This window comes from Aegilops tauschii, chromosome 6 (genome assembly GCF_002575655.3).
Source record: "Aegilops tauschii subsp. strangulata cultivar AL8/78 chromosome 6, Aet v6.0, whole genome shotgun sequence".
In the NCBI taxonomy this organism is placed as follows: domain Eukaryota; kingdom Viridiplantae; phylum Streptophyta; class Magnoliopsida; order Poales; family Poaceae; genus Aegilops; species Aegilops tauschii.
This window is the reverse complement of record NC_053040.3, coordinates 18695961-18719393: the sequence shown is the minus strand read 5'-3', so window position 1 is coordinate 18719393 and position 23433 is coordinate 18695961. Positions and strand designations below refer to the sequence as shown.

At 44.5% G+C, this 23433-nt stretch overlaps 1 pseudogene; it reads right to left on the bottom strand.

Moving 5' to 3' along the window:
- Positions 1–3013: 3013 nt before the first annotated feature.
- LOC109751147 (uncharacterized) lies at positions 3014–4918 on the bottom strand (annotated as a pseudogene).
- Positions 4919–23433: the final 18515 nt, after the last annotated feature.

Here is a 23433-nt window from a genome sequence, read left to right as displayed (position 1 = left end):
ACTTGCTACTGTCTGTAAGTATTACTTCTGTAATTAAGTCTCTATAGCTCAGCTCTTTAATTGCATGTATATATAATTATCCTCATTATATTTTGCAGATTGAAGATCGTCGAATGCAAAAAAGCACAAATCTATGACATTGTACCATAAATGAATGGTCGGTTAAAAAGAGAGTCAAAGATACTGAGAACAACTTGCTGAAATCCTTACTTCAAAATCAAAACAAATGGAAAATACTCTTTCCTTACAACTTCAAGTGAGTGTTACTGTCTTGTGCATATTCGGTTTCGCTTAATCGAGGTTATAGTAACGTAATTGATGAGTTATGCATGTGTGAGCAGCTTCCACTTTATTCCGCTAGAGATTAAGCTTGACCGGGGAGTAGTAACTGTCTTAGACTCGAGACGAAAAGATCCCTAGGACTATGTGGACATGACTGCAATGCTCCAGAAGTAAGTTCAATCGATCATTATCGCACCATATCGGCAACTTTGCTCATTTCCTGATATCAAGTAATTATTTTCTTTGTCTGGTAGGGTTTGGAAGGAGTTCACCGGAATTGTTCTGGGACTGCCGAGGGAGCTGTGATTTACACACCCAAAAGTAAGTACTACTAGCTAGTTCCGCGCATCTCCCATTGATTCTAGTTTCATCAATACCATTTATCATGCTTGATTATCAGTTTGATTGAACTCTATTTCTCGTAAAGTGCTTGTGGCAGGAAGCCGGGAATGATTTTTGTGGATACTACATTTGCGAGTTCATCTACAACGCGACCTCTTGGCGGGGCTACTCTGAAAAACAATATGAAGTACGTAAACAATAATAGTCACGATTTTATTTTATTACCATCATTTGTGTTGAGTTTCATTCATATATATGTATTGACCCCCTTCTTTAAATTAGATATGGCAGATGCGGGATGAACTCCTACCACACGATCGCATACGAGCCATTGAAGAGGAATTGGCGGGATTCTTTCTTGACCATCTCATCAGTAAGAAGGGAGAATACCATCTGGAAATTGATATAGACTTTAGATGTTAGGGATTGTAATAGATGTTATATTGTATATATGTAGTAGCGTCCGAAAGATATATGAAAATTTGTTGTTTGACCAATCTCTCAGAGAAAGAGAGGTCACTTCTCTCTGTATATGTTCATGACGATCTTGTGTAATTAATGGTTCCTTCATTTGCTTACTAGCTAGTGTGTCGAGTTCTCTCTATATGTATAGTAGCTAGAGTCGACTAAGCACGGAGAAAGAGAGGTAACTTCTCTCTGTTAGCTAGCTAACACAATATGAAACCCCTAAATTAACCCTCCGAAAGCCCCTAAACCCCCCCCCCCCCCCCTTAAAAAAATAGAAACCCTAGCTCCTGCCAGCTGCTGACGCGTGGATGCCTTTTGGTCCTGGTTGGTGTTACCAACCGGGACTAAAGGTCCTCCTGCCTGGGTGCCCCGCAGCGGCCATGTGGAGCTCCTTCCATCCCGGTTCATAAGCGAACTGGGACTAAAGGTTGTGGGCTTTAGTCCTGACCATTTTGTCCCGGTTCCAGAACCGGGACTAAAGGCCCTATGAAACCGGAACTAGTTTCGTGTTTTCCACTAGTGGTTGTCACAACAGTGAGGCAAAATTTGCTGAAAGTGAAAACTTCAACGGAGAGGCTACGTATGGGCATATATATCTTAGAATACTCATTCATTTATCGTGATTGATGCAGCTAATTTTTCATGTATAAAGAGTCAATTGATTTCTCACATGAATACATTAGCAATACATTCATGGCAGGTGATCACATAGCTGCCTTATATATGAACTTAGCGGTAAGATTGGAAGTTCGTGTCTTTTTCTTTTTCCATACGATCTAAAATTGGATCGAGATCCACTATCATCAGATAACGAAGAGATCTTAAAAGCGTCCAAAGCGCAAACATAGAAGACTAAAAAAACATCAACTAAACCACAACTCTAAGCTCTTAGCTCCAACCACAGAAGCCTTCACCACCGCATGCACCGCTAGTGGGAGAGAAAGAGGGCAGGGAAACCATACAGTTCGCATCCTCTATACATGGAGCGGTAGCAATTAACACACATTTTCCCCTCTTTCTCCAAAGCCCCAGGTAAAGACCTCCACAAAAGATCAGTCAAATAGCAGGCATCAGTGATTCCTATCATTGTTGTCCTCGTCCATCACATACGCCCCTTCTTGATCTTGCTCCTGCATTTGGCACCCCTCCTACAGGGAATTAATCACCATCAACTTCGAGTGAAGCCCCATCCCTCGTAATCCTAGTCTAGTCCAATGTTGTTCATACGGGTAATTCAGTTTAAAAAATGCAGTGGGTAAGCATCCATCCTCGAACATTCGGAACAATAAGGGAATACGGTCTAAAAAGGCACTTCCACTGTTTTAGACATTATAGTTGAAGTAGCAAAAAATACTCAGGATGGTTGTAAATATTAAAGATACGAAAATAATGTGAGGACACCAAACACATAATATCATTTAAGAAAACTGAAACATTCACGAAGCTCGAAGAAATAAAATATTGGCACCCATAATTTGATCATTATGAAGTAGGGGCACATCCGCATATTGGACTGCAAGGCAAGATACCATTCGCAGCAGAGCGATCAACAACAACACCTAGTAGCTGCACATGAGCCAAAAAAGAAGCCACAATATTAAAAGAAGACCGTCTCTTCGTGTGACATCTATATGGAAAATATGCATGTAAGCATGTTGGCAAGAGCAACTCATGATGCAAACATAGCACAGATCATGAACAAGTTGTTAAGAACTAGTGGTATAACTCAAAGGCACACCTTATACAAATGAAGAACTTGATAGAAACTAATTAATCAGTTTAATACACCAGTAACATAAACAAAAAAAATCATTCATCATCTTATTAATTATGTAACCATGACAAAAAGACATGCTTATAGCAAAAATAGAAATTACCTCACCTGTTCAACCAAAACAGCACATTGGCAGATCTCTTGTGTTCAGAGATTTGGATCCACCCATTTCCAGCCAACTCCCCTGCCTATATCAAATGAAGCCCAATAAATCAACGAAAAAACAGGGAGAAGTTGGATCATGACAATGCACGGTACGCTTTTGTGACAACTACAGTACATGAAGCCACATTAGTTGTGAGGTGGAAAAGATAATTATAATATTCCTTTACCAAGACATGCTTGGACTACTTAGAAGTTTAGAGAAAATACAATCATACAGAACACAACTGCAGAGACTATGTAAAGGTTAATGCCCAATATGGCTGAAAGAAAATATGCACAAATTGGAAAAACTCAGTCTTCTCAAACTGAGCATTACTTGTTATTGCTCGAATTTGAAGAAGTAGTATTATTTTCCGATGAAAATGTACATGCCGCCATGAATTGATGATTAGTATGAAGAACAAACAAGACAAACAATGTCTTGCAAGGAGACACATTGAGTGAAAAACGTAACACAAGCTTTAATCATCCAATCGAGAGTAACACATTTTCAAAGATTACTTGGTTCACTATACTATTTACATGGAGTAGACAAATACTCACATCACATGAACACTAATACAACAAACACATATCAATAGTAATTGGAAGTTGGAACTAATCCTGTTACAAATGAGGTACAGAGGTATTACCTGCAGTGCAGAAATTTCTGTAGGGAAAGTAAACCGTATCAGCCCACTCATCCGTTTTAGAAATTAATCTGATCTGCATCGACTTAAGGTGGAGCATGAAGTCGCCACTGTACGTAGACAGCACCATCACATTTAACTCCTCGTCATACCTCATCATCTCTGCATTTCTGAAGGCGCAAGAAAAGATCCCCTCCAATTGATTGATTTTCTGCAGAAGCACCCATCCGGCAAGACCATCAGAGTTCAGTTTCCTCTTCCATATATGAATGCCCTCCCATATATGAATTCCTGGTTTCGACATAACGGCGAGGCCAAAACACTTTCCTCATCTGTCCGTAAGAGCTGAAAGGACCAGTTGTTGACATGTTGGGCCTCTACCGGCATCTCGAATTCTCGATGACACAAAGAGTATGCCTTTCAGTATCAAATGCAAGGATTTCGCGTCCATGAAACAACCAGTAAACTGTTTCCCCGATGAGGATGCCGGGCCTTAGTTTCAGAACCATATCTGTAGTCGACGTTGAGACAATATTCCCCCATACACCCGACGCCGAATCATAGACACAAGCGAGTGATGTCTTCAAGTCTCTACTGGTGCAGATTAAGACCACTTTGAAGGCGGGGCTCAAGAAGCAATCGTCGTGCACATGCCTGTCTTGATCGTCAGCACACATCACCGTGGCGCACCTACAGAAGCTCTCCCTTTCGGTGTCGCGGAGCTCCGATGGAAAAGACACGCGGTGCTGCTGGCTGTTGAGGGGATCCCACACAAAGACTCGCTGAGCATGACGGCGAGGCCGTGGCGGCAGCCGAGTAATTCCCAATCAACCCCGTGCTCTGGCACAAACAAGCGTTGGGACGGGATGCGATTGGGCGGGTCCAAGACGGGACACGGGAGTGAAGACCGGAGTGAATACAAGAGACCCTTTGGAGAAACCCAACGGAGGAGGTCCGGGGTGGTGTCTCCTCAAGCTGTGAAGAAACCGAACAAAGAAGCCTTCGGCGGGGATGCGGTCGGGCGGGTCCAAGATGGATTTGAAAGCGGAATATCTGAGACGAGACCCTTTGAAGAAGCCCAAGAGAGGAGGTTCCGGCTGGTGTCTGCTGAAACGGTGGAGGAAGCGGGGATCAGAGAGGATACGGCGCCAGCGCGCGCACACGGGGAGGCACGGGAGAGGGTTGACGGCACCGGAGGAAGCCGGAGGAAAATCTCTCGGAGGAGGTTCTCATCCTCCAGCGGCGCTGGAATTGACATGGCGCGGCGGCCGGAGTTTGCTAGCCTGGCCGCGTGAAGCCTGGCACGCGCGGAACGACGCCCAGCACCACCCTCCGGCTCCTGGACACGGCCCCCCGGAGCTGCTGCGGTAGGAGTGGATGTCGGCGGATCAGGAAGCGGGACGCGTCTGGAACGGATCGGGAGATTGGAACTTTGTTATATGAACTTTGCGGTAAGATTGGAACTCCGTGTCCGTATATGTCCGTTACTTATATGAGGTTACAAAAAAAGAGGACAAGTTAGTTTCGATTCCGCTTCAATATGTGCCACTTCATAGCTCGGAAAGTCAGATTCATTTGTGATCCGTGCCCAGCCTCTCCTACTACATACTTTTTTCTTCAAAAAAGGGTCACCCCAGCCTCTGCATCAGAACGATGCATACAACCAACTTAATTAAATAGCAAAAATGTTCAACAAAGGTTTTAAAGTCTTAAAAAAAAGAGCTCACATAGAGCCAAAATAAAGTAGACATAAAGCCACAACCGGCTGGTATAAGAAAGATAGGAAAACTAATTGCCTATCTTATTACATGACCGTCATTCAAACCAGTTGAAAATATTCCGTGCTACCATCTCCCACCGGATAGATCCAGTAACCAAATGCTCCCTGGCCTCCGTCGGAGTGAGTAGCGACCACATACGGATCAACGCAGTGGCTCGGAAGATAACCTGCAAAAAATGAATATTTGTTGTTCTATTAAAAACCAAATCATTTCTGCAGTTCCAGACTACCCTCAATAAAGCATATACTCCTACTCGAATGTGTCTTGCTGTTTCGAACTCTATCCCGTTAAGCCACGTCCCAAATAACGTGCTGACAGAGTTCGGAGGAGTAATGTTAAAGGCTATGCGAACCGTTCGCCATAGAACTTTTGCCAACGGGCAGTCAAGAAAAAGGTGTTTGGTAGTTTCATCCCGATCACAAAAACTACATCTAGTATGTCCAATCTAATTACGCTTTTTCAAATTGTCCTTTGTTAAAATGACTTGTTTATGTACAAACCACATAAACACTTTAACTTTCAAAGGGACTTTGACTTTCCAAACATATTTGGAACTAGGAATGGAGTTAGAATTGATAACATCGAGATACATCGATTTAACCGTAAACTCTCCAGTCCTAGTAAGCTTCCAGCGCAATTGATCGGGCTGTTGAGACAGCTGGACCTCCATGAGTCTACTCACTAAATGGAGCCAAGCTTCCCAACGATTTCCAACAAGCGTCCTCGTGAATTGAATATTGAGAGGGATGGCCTGAAGTACTGTTGCAACGTAAGCGTCTCTTCATTGAACAATGCTATATAAAGACGGGTATTGAAGTGCGAGGGGTGTTTCCCCTAGCCAAGTATCCTCCCAGAAACGCATGGTGGTGCCATTTTCGATTATAAACTTTGTCCTATGGAAAAAGGCTGATTTAACTCTCATCAGCCCTTTCCAAAAAGGCGAGTCCGTCGGCCTCGCTGTCACTTGGGACAAAGTTTTGGAGTGGAGGTACTTACTACGAAGAATCTGCGCCCATGTGGCCTCCGTCTCTACAGATAACTTAGACAGCCACTTGCTGAGAAGACATATGTTCTTGACTTCAAGATTTTCAATGCCAAGCCCCCCTTGGTCTTTTGGTCTACTCCCATTTGGCGAGTCTGTATTTTCATTTTAGTTCATCACTCTGCCAGAAGAATCGGGATCGATAGAAGTCCAACATTTTCCTAACTCCAACTGAAACCTCGAAAAAGGACAAGAGAAACATAGGCATACTCGTGAGAACCGAATTAATAAGAATTAATCGTCGTCCATATGACATGAGCTTGCCCTTCCAGCAGCTCAGTTTCTTTTCAAATCGATCCTCAATGCACTTCTATTCTTTGTTTCTTAGCTTACGATGATGAATTGGTATACCTAAATACGTGAAAGATAAAGCTCCCAATACACACCCAAACAATTGCCTATAAGCCTCTTGTTCCTCATTGGCCTTGCCAAAGCAGAACAATTCACTCTTATGAAAGTTAATCTTTAACCCGGCCAATTGTTCAAATAAGCATAACACCAATTTCATGTTTCTCGCTTTTGCGAAATCATGCTCCATGAAGATGATAGTATCATCAGCGTACTGTAAGATAGACACACCTCCATCAATTAGATGAGGCAGCAGTCCACCTACCTGTCCGGCCTCCTTAGCCCTTCCCATTAGAATTGCCAACATATCGCAGTACGGATACATACTATAAGAAATGATTTTTCAAATATAAACCAGGGATCGTATCTCAGTACGGATACAATCGACTGACTCGGAGTATAGTCTATCAATATTTATCTCCACTTGGATACGCAGGTCGCAACATTCTAGATCAAGGGTAATTCTAGCAAGTATCAATGTGGTTGGACCCGTGGTGGCGTTGGCATGGACGCGCAAAATGGAGAGAGACAAGGGGCGGGGAAATGAAATGACGGACGCTTCTTCAAAGCAAACACTTGGCTTCCTTGCATTCAAAAAAATATCAAAATAAGAAATGAAACCAACACATTTATCCAAACAATGTTGACCAATCCTTAACAAGTACACCCTTTAGTTATTACAATGAACTAGTCCAATGCACGTGCATTGCCACGGAATACGAAATAAAATGTAGTCATTATTATTATATATTTGTCTTAACTCAAAAATGTCTGCAGAACATGGCAGTACATGATTTTCATTCATATCCACTCGCTGCTTTGCTCCAAGTCAGCCTTTGTGTTTCATTAGGCACCCTTTTTCTTGCATGCAACGAAAGTGATATATTTCTCCCTTCCCTCTTGCCCCACCTGTTGGGGAACGTAGTAATTTAAAAAAAAATTCTACACACACGCAAGATCATGGTGATGCATAGCAACGAGAGGGGAGAGTGTGTCCACATACCCTCGTAGACCGAAAGCGGAAGCGTTAGCACAACGCGGTTGATGTAGTCGTACGTCTTCACGATCCGACCGATCAAGTACCGAACGCACGGCACCTCCGAGTTCTGCACACGTTCAACTCGATGACGTCCCTCGAACTCCGATCCAGCCGAGCTTTGAGGGAGAGTTCCGTCAGCACGACGACGTGGTGACGATGATGATGTTCTACCGGCGCAGGGCTTCGCCTAAGCACCGCTACGATATAATCGAGGTGGATTATGATGGAGGGGGGCACCGCACACGGCTAAGAGATCAAGAGATCAATTGTTGTGTCTCCAAGGGGTGCCCCCCTCCCCGTATATAAAGGAGTGGAGGAGGGGGAGGGCCGGCCCTCTCTATGGCGCGCCCTAGGAGGAGTCCTACTCCCATCGGGAGTAGGATTCCCCCCCTTCCAAGTAGTAGGAGTAGGAGTCAAGGAAAGGGAAGAGGGAAGAGAAGGAAGGAGGGGGCGCCGCCCCTCCCCCTAGTCCAATTTGGACTAGTCAATGGGGGGGCGCGTGGCCTGCCTCTCCCTCTCCCCTAAAGCCCAATAAGGCCCATATACTTCTTCCCCCGTATTCCCCTAACTCCCCGGTACTCCAAAAAATACCCGAACCACTCGGAACCTTTTCGATGTCCGAATACAGTCGTCCAATATATCGATCTTTACGTCTCGACCATTTCGAGACTCCTCGTCATGTCCCCGATCTCATCCGGAACTCCGAACTACCTTCGGTACATCAAAACACATAAACTCATAATATAAGCGTCATCGAACTTTAAGCGTGCGGACCCTACGAGTTCGAGAACAATGCAGACATGACTGAGACACGTCTCCGGTCAATAACCAATAGCGGAACCTGGATGCTCATATTGGCTCCCACATATTCTATGAAGATCTTTATCGGTCAAACCGCATAACAACATACGTTGTTCCCTTTGTCATCGGTATGTTACTTGCCCGAGATTCATCATCGGTATCTCAATACCTAGTTCAATCTCATTACCGACAAGTCTCTTTACTCGTTCCGTAATATATCATCCCGCAACTAACTCATTAGTTACAATGCTTGCAAGGCTTATAGTGATGTGCATTACTGAGTGGGCCCAGAGATACCTCTCCGACAATCGGAGTGACAAATCCTAATCTCGAAATACGCCAACCCAACAAGTACCTTTGGAAGCATCTGTAGAGAACCTTTATAATCACCCAGTTACGTTGTGACGTTTGGTAGCACACAAAGTGTTCCTCCGATAAACGGGAGTTGCATAATCTCATAGTGATAGGAACATGTATAAGTCATGAAGAAAGCAATAGCAACATACTAAACGATCAAGTGCTAACCTAACGGAATGGGTCAAGTCAATCACATCATTCTCCTAATGATGTGATCCCGTTAATCAAATGACAACTCATGTCTATGGTTAGGAAACATAACCATCTTTAATTAACGAGCTAGTCAAGTAGAGGCATACTAGTGACACTCTATTTGTCTATGTATTCACACATGTATTATGTTTCCGGTTAATACAATTCTAGCATGAATAATAAACATTTATCATGAAATAAGGAAATAAATAATAACTTTATTATTGCCTCTAGGGCATATTTCCTTCAGTCTCCCACTTGCACTAGAGTCAATAATCTAGATCACATCGCCATGTGATTTAACATCAATAGTTCACATCATCATGTGATTCACACCCATAGTTCACATCGTCATGTGATCAACACCCAAAGGGTTTACTAGAGTCAATAATCTAGTTCACATCGCTATGTGGTTAACACCCAAAGAGTACTAAGGTGTGATCATGTTTTGCTTGTGAGAGAAGTTTAGTCAACGGGTCTGCCACATTCAGAGTCGTATGTATTTTGCAAATATTCTATGTCTACAATACTCTGCACGGAGCTACTCTAGCTAATTGCTCCCACTTTCAATATGTATCCAGATTGAGACTTAGAGTCATCTGGATCAGTGTCAAAACTTGCATTGACGTAACCCTTTACGACGAACCTTTTTGTCACCTCCATAATCGAGAAACATATCCTTATTGCACTAAGGATAATTTTGGCCGTTGTCCAGTGATCTACTCCTAGATCACTATTGTACTCCCTTGCCAAAATCAGTGTAGGGTATACAATAGATCTGGTACACAGCATGGCATACTTTATAGAACCTATGTCTGAGGCATAGGGAATGACTTTCATTCTCTTTCTATCTTCTGCCGTGGTCGGGCTTTGAGTCTTACTCAATTTCACACCTTGTAACACAGGCATGAACTCTTTCTTTGACTGTTCCATTTTGAACTACTTCAAAATCTTGTCAAAGTATGTACTCATTGAAAAAAACTTATCAAGCGTCTTGATCTATCTCTATAGATCTTGATGCTCAATATGTAAGCAGCTTCTCTGAGGTCTTTCTTTTTAAAAACTCCTTTCAAACAGTCCTTTATGCTTTGCAGAATAATTCTACATTATTTTCGATCAACAATATGCCATACACATATACTTATCAGAAATGCTGTAGTGCTCTCACTCACTTTCTTGTAAATACAGGCTTCACCGCAAGTCTGTATAAAACTATATCCTTTGATCAACTTATCAAAGCGTATATTCCAACTCCGAGATGCTTGCACCAGTCCATAGATGGATCGTTGGAGCTTGCATATTTTGTTAGCACCTTTAGGATTGACAAAACCTTCTGGTTGCATCATATACAACTCTTCTTTAATAAATCCATTAAGGAATGCAGTTTTATTTATCCATTTGCCAGATTTCATAAAATGCGGCAATTGCTAACATGATTCGGACAGACTTAAGCATAGATACGAGTGAGAAACTCTCATCGTAGTCAACACCTTGAACTTGTCGAAAACCTTTTGCGACAATTCTAGCTTTGTAGATAGTAACACTACTATCAGCGTCCGTCTTCTTCTTGAAGATCCATTTAATCTCAATGGCTCGCCGATCATTGGGCAAGTCAATAAAAGTCCATACTTTGTTCTCATACATGGATCTCATCTCAGATTTCATGGCCTCAAGCCATTTCGCGGAATCTGGGCTCATCATCGCTTCCTCACAGTTCGTAGGTTCGTCATGGTCAAGTAACATGACCTCCAGAACAGGATTATCGTACCACTCTGGTGGGGATCTCACTCTGGTTTACCTACGAGGTTCGGTAGTAACTTGATCTGAAGTTACATGATCATCATCATTAGCTTCCTCACTAATTGGTGTAGTAGTCACAGGAACAGATTTCTGTGATGAACTACTTTCCAATAAGGGAGCAGGTACAGTTACCTCATCAAGTTCTACTTTCCTCCCACTCACTTTTTTCGAGAGAAACTCCTTCTCTAGAAAGGATCCATTCTTAGCAACGAATATCTTGCCTTCGGATCTGTGATAGAAGGTGTACCCAACTGTCTCCTTTGGGTATCCTATGAAGACACATTTCTCCGATTTGGGTTTTAGCTTACCAGGATGAAACTTTATCTTATAAGCATCGCAACCCCAAACTTTAAGAAATGACAACTTTGGTTTCTTGCCAAACCACAGTTCATACACTGTCGTCTCAATGGATTTAGATGGTGCCCTTTTTAACGTGAATGCAGCTGTCTCTAATGCATAACCCCAAAACTATAGTGGTAAATCAGTAAGAAACATCATAGATTGCACTATATCCAATAAAGTACGGTTATGATGTTCAGACACACCATTACGCTGTGGTGTTCCAGGTGGCGTGAGTAGTGAAACTATTTCACATTGTTTTAACTGAAGACCAAACTCGTAACTCAAATATTTTACCTCTGCGATCATATCGTAGAAATTTTATTTTCTTGTTACGATGATTCTCCACTTCACTCTGAAATTCTTTGAACTTTTCAAATGTTTCAGACTTGTGTTTCATCAAGTAGATATACCCATATCTGCTCAAATCATCTGTGAAGGTCAGAAAATAACGATACTTGCCGTGAGCCTTAACACTCATCGGACCGCATACATCAGTATGTATTATTTCCAATAAGTCAGTTGCTCGTTCCATTGTTCCAGAGAACGGAGTCTTAGTCATCTTGCCCATGAGGCATGGTTCGTAAGCATCAAGTGATTCATAATCAAGTGATTCCAAAAGTCCATCAGCATGGAGTTTCTTCATGCGCTTTACACCAATATGACCTAAACGGCAGTGCCACAAATAAGTTGCACTATCATTATTAACTTTGCATCTTTTGGCTTCAATATTATGAAAATGTGTATCACCACGATCGAGATCCAACAAACCATTTTCATTGGGTGTATGACCATAGAAGGTTTTATTCATGTAAACAGAACAACACTTATTCTCCAACTTACATGAATAACCCTTTTGCAATAAACATGATCCAATCATATTCATGCTCAACGCAAACACCAAATAACACTTATTTAGGTTCAACACTAATCCCGAAAGTTATATGGATTGTGCGATGATGAGCAAATCAATCTTGGAACTACTTCCAACACACATTGTCACTTCATCCTTAACTAGTCTCTGTTCATTTTGCAACTCCTGTTTTAAGTTACTACTCTTAGCAACTAAACCAGTATCAAATACTGAGGGGTTGCTATAAACACTAGTAAAATACACATCAATAACATGTATATCAAATATACTTTTGTTCACTTTGCCATCCTTCTTATCCGCCAATTATTTGGGGCAGTTCCGCTTCTAGTGACCAGTCCCTTTGCAGTAGAAGCACTTAGTCTCAGGCTTAGGTCCATACTCAGGCTTCTTCACTTGAGCAGAAACTTGCTTGCCGTTCTACATGAAGTTCCCTTTCTTTCCCTTTGCCCTTTTCTTAAAACTAGTGGTCTTGTTAATCATCAACACTTGATGCTCTTTCTTGATTTCTGATTTCATCATCATGAAAAGCTCAGGAATCGTTTACGTTATCCCTTGCATACTATAGTTCATCATGAAGTTCTACTAACTTGGTGATGGTGACTAGAGAATTTTGTCAATCACTATCTTATCTGGAAGATTAACTCCCACTTGATTCAAGCGATTGTAGTACCCAGACAATCTGAGCACATGCTCACTGCTTGAGCTATTCTCCTCCATCTTTTAGCTATAGAACTTGTTGGAGACTTCATATCTCTTAACTCGGGTATTTTCTTGAAATATTAACTTCAACTCCTGGAACGTCTCATATGGTCCATGATGTTCAAAACATCTTTGAAGTCCCGATTCTAAGCCGTTAAGCATGGTGCACTAAACTATCAAGTAGTCATCATCTTGAGCTAGCCAAACGTTCATAACGTCTGCTCCTGCAATAGGTCTGTCACCTAGCGGTGCATCAAGGACATAATTCTTCTGTGCAGCAATGAGGATAAACCTCAGATCATGGATCCAATCCGCATCATTGCTACTAATATCTTTCAACTTAGTTTTCTCTAGGAACATATAAAAATTTAAACGGGGAGCAACATCGCGAGCTATTGATCTACAACATAGATATGCTAATACTACCAAGACTAAGTTCATGATAAATTAAAGTTCAATTAATCATATTACTTAAGAACTCCCACTTAGATAGACATCCCTCTAATCCTCTAAGTGATCACGTGATCCATATCAACTAAACCATGTCCGATCATCACGTGAGATGGAGTAGTTTCAACGGTGAACGTCACTATGTTGATCATATCTACTATATGATTCACGCTCGACCTTTCGGTCTCCGTGTTCCGAGGCCATATCTGTTATATGCTAGGCTCGTCAAGCTTAACCTGAGTATTCCGCATGTGCAACTGTTTTGCACCCGTTGTATTTGAACGTAGAGCCTATCACACCCGATCATCACGTGGTGTCTCAGCACGAAGAACTTTCGCAACGGTGCATACACAGGGAGAACACTTATACTTTGATAATTTAGTGAGGGATCATCTTATAATGCTACCGTCAATCAAAGCAAGATAAGATGCATAAAAGATAAACATCACATGCAATCAATATAAGTGATATGATATGGCCATCATCATCTTGTGCTTGTGATGTCCATCTCCGAAGCACCGTCATGATCACCATCATCACCGGCGCGACACCTTGATCTCCATCGTAGCATTGTTGTCGTCTCGCCAATCTTATGCTTCTACGACTATCGCTACCGCTTAGTGATAAAGTAAAGCATTACAGGGCGATTGCATTGCATACAATAAAGCGACAACCATATGGCTCCTGCCAGTTGCCGATAACTCGGTTACAAAACATGATCATCTCATACAATAAAATTTAGCATCATGTCTTGACCATATCACATCACAACATGCCATGCAAAAACAAGTTAGACGTCCTCTACTTTGTTGTTGCAAGTTTTACGTGGCTGCTACTGGGCTTAGCAAGAACCGTTCTTACCTACGCATCAAACCACAACGATAGTTTGTCAAGTTGGTGCTGTTTTAACCTTCGTAAGGATCGGGCGTAGCCACACTCGGTTCAACTAAAGTTGGAGAAACTGACACCTGCCAGCCACCTGTGTGCAAAGCACGTCGGTAGAACCAGTCTCGCGTAAGCGTACGCGTAATGTCGGTCCGGGCCGCTTCATCCAACAATACTGCCGAACCAAAGTATGACATGCTGATAAGCAGTATGACTTATATCGCCCACAACTCACTTGTGTTCTACTCGTGCATATAACATCAACGCATAAAACCTGGCTCTGATACCACTGTTGAGGAACGTAGTAATTTCAAAAAAAATCCTACGCACACGCAAGATCATGGTGATGCATAGCAACGAGAGGGGAGAGTGTGTCCACGTACCCTCGTAGACCGAAAGCGGAAGCGTTAGCACAACGCAGTTGATGTAGTCGTACATCTTCACGATCCGACCGATCAAGTACCGAACGCACGGCACCTCCGAGTTCTGCACACGTTCAACTCGATGACGTCCCTCGAACTCCGATCCAGCCGAGCTTTGAGGGAGAGTTCCGTCAGCACGACGGCGTGGTGACGATGATGATGTTCTACCGACGCAGGGCTTCGCCTAAGCACCGCTATGATATAATCGAGGTGGATTATGGTGGAGGGGGGCACCGCACACGGCTAAGAGATCAAGAGATCAATTGTTGTGTCTCCAAGGGGTGCCCCCTCCCCGTATATAAAGGAGTGGAGGAGGGGAGGGCCGGCCCTCTTTATGGCGTGCCCTAGGAGAAGTCCTACTCCCACCGGGAGTAGGATTCCCCCCCTTCCAAGTAGTAGGAGTAGGAGTCAAGGAAAGGGAAGAGGGAAGAGGGAAGAGAAGGAAGGAGGGGGCGCCGCCCCTCCCCCTAGTCCAATTCGGAGTAGTCAATGGGGGAGGGGCGCGGCCTGCCTCTCCCTCTCCCATAAAGCCCAATAAGGCCCATATACTTCTTCCCCCGTATTCTCGTAACTCCCCGGTACTCCGAAAAATACCTGAACCACTCGAAACCTTTCCGATCTCCGAATATAGTCGTCCAATATATCGATCTTTACATCTCGACCATTTCGAGACTCCTCGTCATGTCCCTGATCTCATCCGGGACTCCGAACTACCTTCGGTACATCAAAACACATAAACTCATAATATAACCATCATCGAACTTTAAGCGTGCGGACCCTACGGGTTCGAGAACAATGTAGACATGACCGATACACGTCTCCGGTCAATAACCAATAGCGGAACCTGGATGCTCATATTGGCTCCCACATATTCTACGAAGATCTTTATCAGTCAAACCGCATAACAACATACGTTGTTCCCTTTGTCATCGGTATGTTACTTGCTCGAGATTCGATCGTCGGTATCTCAATACCTAGTTCAATCTCGTTACCGGCAAGTCTCTTTACTCGTTCTGTAATACATCATCCCGCAACTAACTCATTAGTTACAATGCTTGCAAGGCTTATAGTGATGTGCATTACTGAGTGGGCCCGGAGATACCTCTCCGACAATCGGAGTGACAAATCCTAATCTCGAAATACGCCAACCCAACAAGTACCTTTGGAAGCACCTGTAGAGCACCTTTATAATCACCCAGTTACGTTGTGACGTTTGGTAGCACACAAAGTGTTCCTCCGGTAAACGGGAGTTGCATAATCTCATAGTGATAGGAACATGTATAAGTCATGAAGAAAGCAATAGCAACATACTAAACGATCAAGTGCTAAGCTAACGGAATGGGTCAAGTCAATCACATCATTCTCCTAATGATGTGATCCCGTTAATCAAATGACAACTCATGTCTATGGTTAGGAAACATAACCATCTTTAATTAACGAGCTAGTCAAGTAGAGGCATACTAGTGACACTCTATTTGTCTATGTATTCACACATGTATTATGTTTCCGGTTAATACAATTCTAGCATGAATAATAAACATTTATCATGAAATAAGGAAATAAATAATAACTTTATTATTGCCTCTAGGGCATATTTCCTTCACCACCACCACTCTCTTCATCCACCATTACTCTAGCATCATTGGTGCTAGTCATGGACTCATAGTTGTTGTTCCTAATGGCTACACATATTCTTGCACAACTATATGCTTCTTGCCACATCTTGGACGCATATATTGCTCGCATCAAATTCTGACCGAAACACCATGCAATTATAGTGCACAACTATCAAACCCAGGCAGAGAAAGCTTAATGGCAAAGGGTGAAAAATTGGGCTGGGTTTTTGAGATGTCTTCCTAACGAACAAATTTGACACCAGCCAAAGCGACCGCTACAGAACAATTCATTTCCTCAATTTCACCCTTCACGTCTGCTCCTCGACTCTATTTTCACTCGCTTTGTTACAACACGTAATTCTCCATTATGACCTGACAACTAACAAGAGACATTAAGTGGAACACATTAACACGAATGTCAACTCTGCCAACAAATATTTGGTGATACTGGGGCAATGATCAAATTCTCCTCCGGCTCCAAACCAATCAAGGCATAGGGCAAAATATAACAAGGATACTAAATATTACAAGCTACAACAGGGGATCGATAGTTTCATCTCGGTCCCAATAGCGTTCAACACCTAGTCGAAACAGACCGAGCCACCATCTTCTTTATCTCCGGTGGCTACAAAATAGCAAAAGGATAGAGCGCTATTGATTACATGGCTGTTTCAGCGAACTGCGACATGAAAAATGTTGTTATTCGCTCATGCTTCCTGCTCTGCCAACTACGACCATATCGTACCCCTAAAATCACTTACTGTAGTGGAACTCCTTTTCTGTGACCACTTTGCAAGAAGACAAAAATATGTATTCTTCCTCCTTTTTTGTACTCCACCATCATGTGTCACCATCTTCTTCAAATCCAGTGAACCTTCTAGTGATTCTCATAATCATCTGCTGATGGACACCTCAGTGATACTATGGCTAAAGATGTGTGGATGCCGTAATAGATCCTCACTTTGGAATGGCATAGAGGTAGACATCAACAAGTTGGAAGGAACAAAGTTTTCTATCTGACAGAGAAGCAAAGATATTTAAGACCGCTCATAACAAACGCCAGTAATTTCCGCACTTTAAAATCAACAATGCGGCATAGAGGTAGACATCAACACGTTGCAAGGAACAAAGTTTTCTATCTGACAGAGAAGCAAACAAATTTAAGACCGCTCATAACAAACGACAGTAATTTCCGCGCTTTAAAATCAACAATGCGTCAGCGAATCATCTAGAAAGTTATATGCTCATTATATAGTGTTTCCTACAAATACACAACAATTCTTCCAGTATCATTGTTAGAGATGTGCTACTGTTAGTTGACATATCAAATTTATACTAAGACATCTATAATTCCAAGTTCACATGATATTGTTGCCAGTTTATATCCAACAAATTTAAAAACCACAATACCAGATATCATACTTTAAACATATTGAAGATTATGTTGTTTATTTCTTTCTCAATGTTTATAACAAATAGTGATTTAGGAGAGAAATAAACAACATAATATTTTGTGGAAACTTTTGCAGTCGATGAAAAGCTTGATCATTACAACATAATGGTGCTGGATTGGAAGAAAAAGTTCACTTAATAGGTCAGATACACCATGCATAGCAGTGTCGAGGGCACACCAGAATTAACGAATAGCATGGTAAAATGCCATTCAGTTTCACAAAGGCATGCATCGAGCTAGTGCTGACAAACTTTGGTGCCTTTTTCACACTTGCTTTCTGCATCTCCACTCTAGGATCAAAACACATTCCCGGTAAACATTTGGAATTTTAAGTTTGTCCGAGAAGAAGGAGTAAACTCACTAAACTACCAATACAAGCACAAAGCATGTCCATATCTCCGTACAAAAGACATAATGCAGTACATGTATCAGTTTGGATACACATGCTTCAGTCAACTTGACCATGACTAACTCCGTGGTCATTTTATCCTACAATCCAGCATGGCCGGAAGTCACTCTTTTGTAAATGTTCGATGAGATTTTTGCACTACGAAGAGTACGAAAAATAAGGAGGGAGGATAATGCAAAAATAAAAGTTGTCTAAATGGTGACTTGAACCAATGATATTTAGCTGTACACATGGAGCAAGAAGTGCCTATATATGTACGCACCTATATTGCATGTGCTCGTACGTGTGAAGTACTCCTGGCCCAAAGTAATGGTTAATGGGCTAATGGCCGGCTAGTTAATTGGCCCAGCAGGCTAGCATCGTTACATGCATACGTACATTCAATACACACGCACGTGGCAACACTTTGCATGGAGTTCGTACATATACACTGCGCGTATGTATTTGGTATCTGCGGCCGGCAAGCACGCGCATGTACGTAAGAGAAAAGAAAAGGAGAGAAAGGGAGAGTCATGCACGTCACAAGCCCTTGCTGTTTTCATGTACATGCATGAAGTGTCAAGAGTACGCTGGTGTATACGTATTTATACTCATATACCCGCCGGCGAGCTTGCGCGTACATATCCGAATACCCGTAATCAGAAGTATACTATGTATATGGAATGTATCCATGTGTTGCCAACTTGGCATTGGGTGTAAGATGCACTCATACACGTATGATGTTGGGATTTGGCCTGACACGCACTCGTACGAGCCTGAGAATTGGCAAGTAAATACTGGACTTTACTCTCGATCAGGTACGTTTCCTTTTTGGTTTTATTTTGCAGGCTCATGAGATCAAGCAGTCGGTCAACCGGGGACGAGGCGCAATGCAAGAAATGGAAAGAGTGCAAACAATCGGCAAGCTTTAAATTGGAAAGAGAGGAGAAGATCATCATTCAAAGGCATATACATGACCGTATCAGCTTATTTTCCATACTTGGAGTAGGCTTGTGCGTCAAGAAGAATTAAGAAAGGAAACCTTGTGGGCCAGGCTGTGCGTCGGCTCTCCATGAGACCCCGGTTCTCCCAACCTATAAATACAGGAGCAAACCTACGTGAGAGACCGGAGGGAGGCAGCCGAGGCCAAGAGAGATACAACGCACATATCAAAACCCAGGACGCACCTTTGGGAGGACTTGAAGATGGTGGCCGCTGTGTGCAGGTTGCAAGCAGCACGCGCCTGAAGGCGGCGGGCGGTGCCTGTACCTGAGGAGATCAAGACGCGCTGAGCACCCAGGAGGACGTGCCCATGGCAGCGGGGTGTGCACCGAGAAGGACGCAGTGACGACTATGGAAACAGCGTCACAATAATCTTTCTTTTTCTATGTGTTGTCAGCTGTTTTGCAGGAAGAACTCACGCACGCACAAATAGAAGAGGCTAGGCCCGGGCAAAGGAGACGCGCCGGCGACGGCAGCTTCCAGAGAACCCAGGCAGGAAATGAGAGAAGGAGGCAGCGCCGGTGTACGACGACGCGCCATGGTGCCGAACACGCCGCCGAGATAACGGCTGTGCGGAGATACAGCTGTGGGAGGCATCTACATTCATACAATCACAAGAATCGTGCAACAGCTAGCACGCCATCTGGTACGTTGAAGTGGTTTTGTTTGCAGGTTTCACGACGGCAGGCACCAGATCGCATCAAGACGACGAGGCTACTTCCGCACTTCACCAAAACGCTGAAGACGACAGCGTACCGATGGTGCTGCCGCCACCCTCTACATCATCAAGCCGACGTCTACTTCGTCATGCTGGAGCCAGAGAACGGAGGCGTGGCGCTCGTTGGGGACGTCGCTGATGTCTACTGCGCCAAGACGGAGCGTGCCAAACGATGGAGGCGTGGAGCTCGCGAGGATGCCACCGTCGTGGCGTCGTCGATGGCGGCGCGGAGCTCGCCAAGACAACGCCAATCGCCAACATCATCAACCCGATGCCGCGGAGGATCATGGAGTTGAGCTCGCAAGGGGGACGACCGTCGTTTTCTTCATCAACCCGGTGCCGCGGAGGATCATGGCACGGAGTTCGCAAGGAGGACGCCCCCGTCACCTTCATCATTGTGCCGGCGCCACGGAGGATGGAGATGTGGAGCTCGCGAGGATGCGGCTGCCGTGCCATGGAGGATTGAGGTGCGTAGCTCGCCAAGACGACGTCTATCGCCAACATCATCAACCCAGTGCCGCGAAGGATCATGGAGTTGAGCTCACAAGGAGGATGCCCATCATCTTCTTCATCAACCTGGTGCCACAGAGGATCGCGGCGTGGAGTTTGCAAGGAGGATGCTCGCCACCTACTTCATCATGCTAGAGCCAGGGGCGGAGGCGTGGAGCTCGCAGGGATGCCGCCGTGTGCCGCGAAGGTTGGTGACACGGAGCTCGCTAGGATGACGCCCGTCGTCTCCTTCGTCTATCCGGTGGCGTGGAGGATGGAGGCACGGAGCTCGCAAGGATGCCGCCACCGTGCCGTGGTGGATGGTGACACGGAGCTCGCAAGGACGACACACATCATCATCATCAAGCCGGTGCCGCGGAGTATGAAAGCGTGGAGCTCGCGGGACGACACCATCGATGTCCACCTTGTCAAGACGGAGCCCGCAACCCGGAGTCATGAAGACGAGATACGCCCCGATGCTGCCCGCACACTAGTAGAAAACTGGGCTTTGGTCACAGGGCAATATTCACATTAGTCCCGGTTCAGTCACGAACCGGGACTAATGTTAGCATTGGTCCCGGTTCGTGAGGCCAGGGGCCTGCCGGGCCTCGTGGGGGCATTGGTCCCGGTTCGTCTAGCCCCTTTGGTCCCGGTTGGTGGGACGAACCGGGACCAATGGGCTTCGCTCCTGGCCCACCATCATTGGTTCCGGTTGGTGTCTTGAACCGGGACCACAGACTGCCCTTTAGTCCCGGTTCATGCCACGAACCGGGACCAATGAGGTGCCTATATATACCCCTCGCCCACGAGCAGAGCACTCCAGTGTTCTGTTTTTCTCTGGCCGGCGAGGGGAGGGCTTTGTGTGGTGCTCTAGCTCACCTCCTATGCACATGAGGTGTTCGATGAAATGCCCGAGCCATAGTAGTTAAGCTTTCTCCCCTCGAAGCTCGACCTCAAAGCTCCATTTTCCTTGAGATTGTCTAGGTTTAGCGGAATGCACGCAGATGAACCGGCAATGGATGTACGGTGACAGACACACCTCCGAGTACATTAAGGGCGTGCATGATTTTCTCGAAGTGGCCGAGGAAAACAAGCAGAATGGTTTTATGTGTTGTCCATGCCCTACATGTGGGAATACGAAGTCTTACTCTGACCGGAAAATCCTTCACACCCACCTGCTTTACAAGGGTTTCATGCCACACTATAATGTGTGGATGAGGCACGGAGAAATAGGGGTTATGATGGAAGACGGCGAAGAAGAAGAGGACGATGACAACTATGTGCCCCCTGAATACGGTGATGCTGCAACGGGGGAAGCTGCTGAAGATCAAGAAGAACCAGATGATGTGCCCAATGATGCTGCAACGGGGGAAGCTGCTGAAGATCAAGAGGAACCAGTGCCCGATGATGATGATCTCCGCCGGGTCATTGTCGATGCAAGGACGCAATGCGAAAGTCAAAAGGAGAAGCTGAAGTTCGATCGCATGTTAGAGGATCACAAAAAAGGGTTGTACCCCAATTGCGAAGATGGCAACACAAAGCTCGGTACCGTACTGGAATTGCTGCAGTGGAAGGCAGAGAATGCTGTGCCTGACAAAGGATTTGAGAAGCTATTGAAAATATTGAAGAAGAAGCTTCCAAAGGATAACGAATTGCCCGACAGTACATACGCAGCAAAGAAAGTCGTATGCCCTCTAGGATTGGAGGTGCAGAAGATACATGCATGCCCTAATGACTGCATCCTCTACCGCGGTGCGTACAAGGATCTGAACGCATGCCCGGTATGTGGTGCATTGCGGTATAAGATCAGACGAGATGACCCTGGTGATGTTGACGGTGAGCCCCCCAGGAAGAGGGTTCCTGCGAAGGTGATGTGGTATGCTCCTATAATACCACGGTTGAAACGTCTGTTCCGAAACGAAGAGCATGCCAAGTAGATGCGATGGCACAGTGAGGACCATAAGAAAGACGGGAAGTTGAGAGCACCCGCTGGCGGGTCGCAGTGGAGAAAAATCGAGAGAAAGTACTGGGCTGAGTTTGCAGGTGACCCAAGGAACATATGGTTTGGTTTAAGCGCGGATGGCATTAATCCTTTCGGGGAGCAGAGCAGCAATCACAGCACCCGGCCCGTGACTCTATGTATGTATAACCTTCCTCCTTGGATGTGCATGAAGCGGAAGTTCATTATGATGCCAGTTCTCATCCAAGGCCCTAAGCAACCCGGCAACGACATTGATGTGTACCTAAGGCCATTAGTTGAAGAACTTTTACAACTGTGGAATGGAAACGGTGTACGTACGTGGGATGAGCACAAACAGGAGGAATTTAACCTGCACGCGTTGCTGTTTGTAACCATCAACGATTGGCCCGCTCTTGGTAACCTTTCAGGACAGACAAACAAGGGATACCACGCATGCACGCACTGTTTAGATGACACTGAAAGTATATACCTGGACAAATGCAGGAAGAATGTGTACCTGGGCCATCGTCGATTTCTTCCGACCAACCATCAATGTCGAAAGAAAGGCAAGCATTTCAAAGGCGAGGCAGATCACCGGAAGAAGCCCGCCATGTGTACCGGTGATCACGTACTTGCTATGGTCAATGATTTACACGTAATCTTTGGAAAGGGTCCCGGCGAACTAGCTGTTCCGAATGACGCTGAGGGACACGCACCCATGTGGAAGAAGAAATCTATATTTTGGGACCTACCCTACTGGAAAGAGCTAGAGGTCCGCTCTTCAATCGACGTGATGCACGTGACGAAGAACCTTTGCGTGAACCTGCTAGGCTTCTTGGGCGTGTATGGGAAGACAAAAGATACACCTGAGGCACGGGAGGACCTGCAACGTTTGCATGAAAGAGACGGCATGCCTCCGAAGCAGTATGAATTAGGTCCTGCCAGCTACGCTCTTACGAAAGAAGAGAAAGAAATCTTTGAATGCCTGCTCAGTATGAAGGTCCCGACTGGCTTCTCGTCGAATATAAAGGGAATAATAAATATGCCAGAGAAAAGTTCCAGAACCTAAAGTCTCATGACTGCCACGTGATTATGACACAACTGCTTCCAGTTGCATT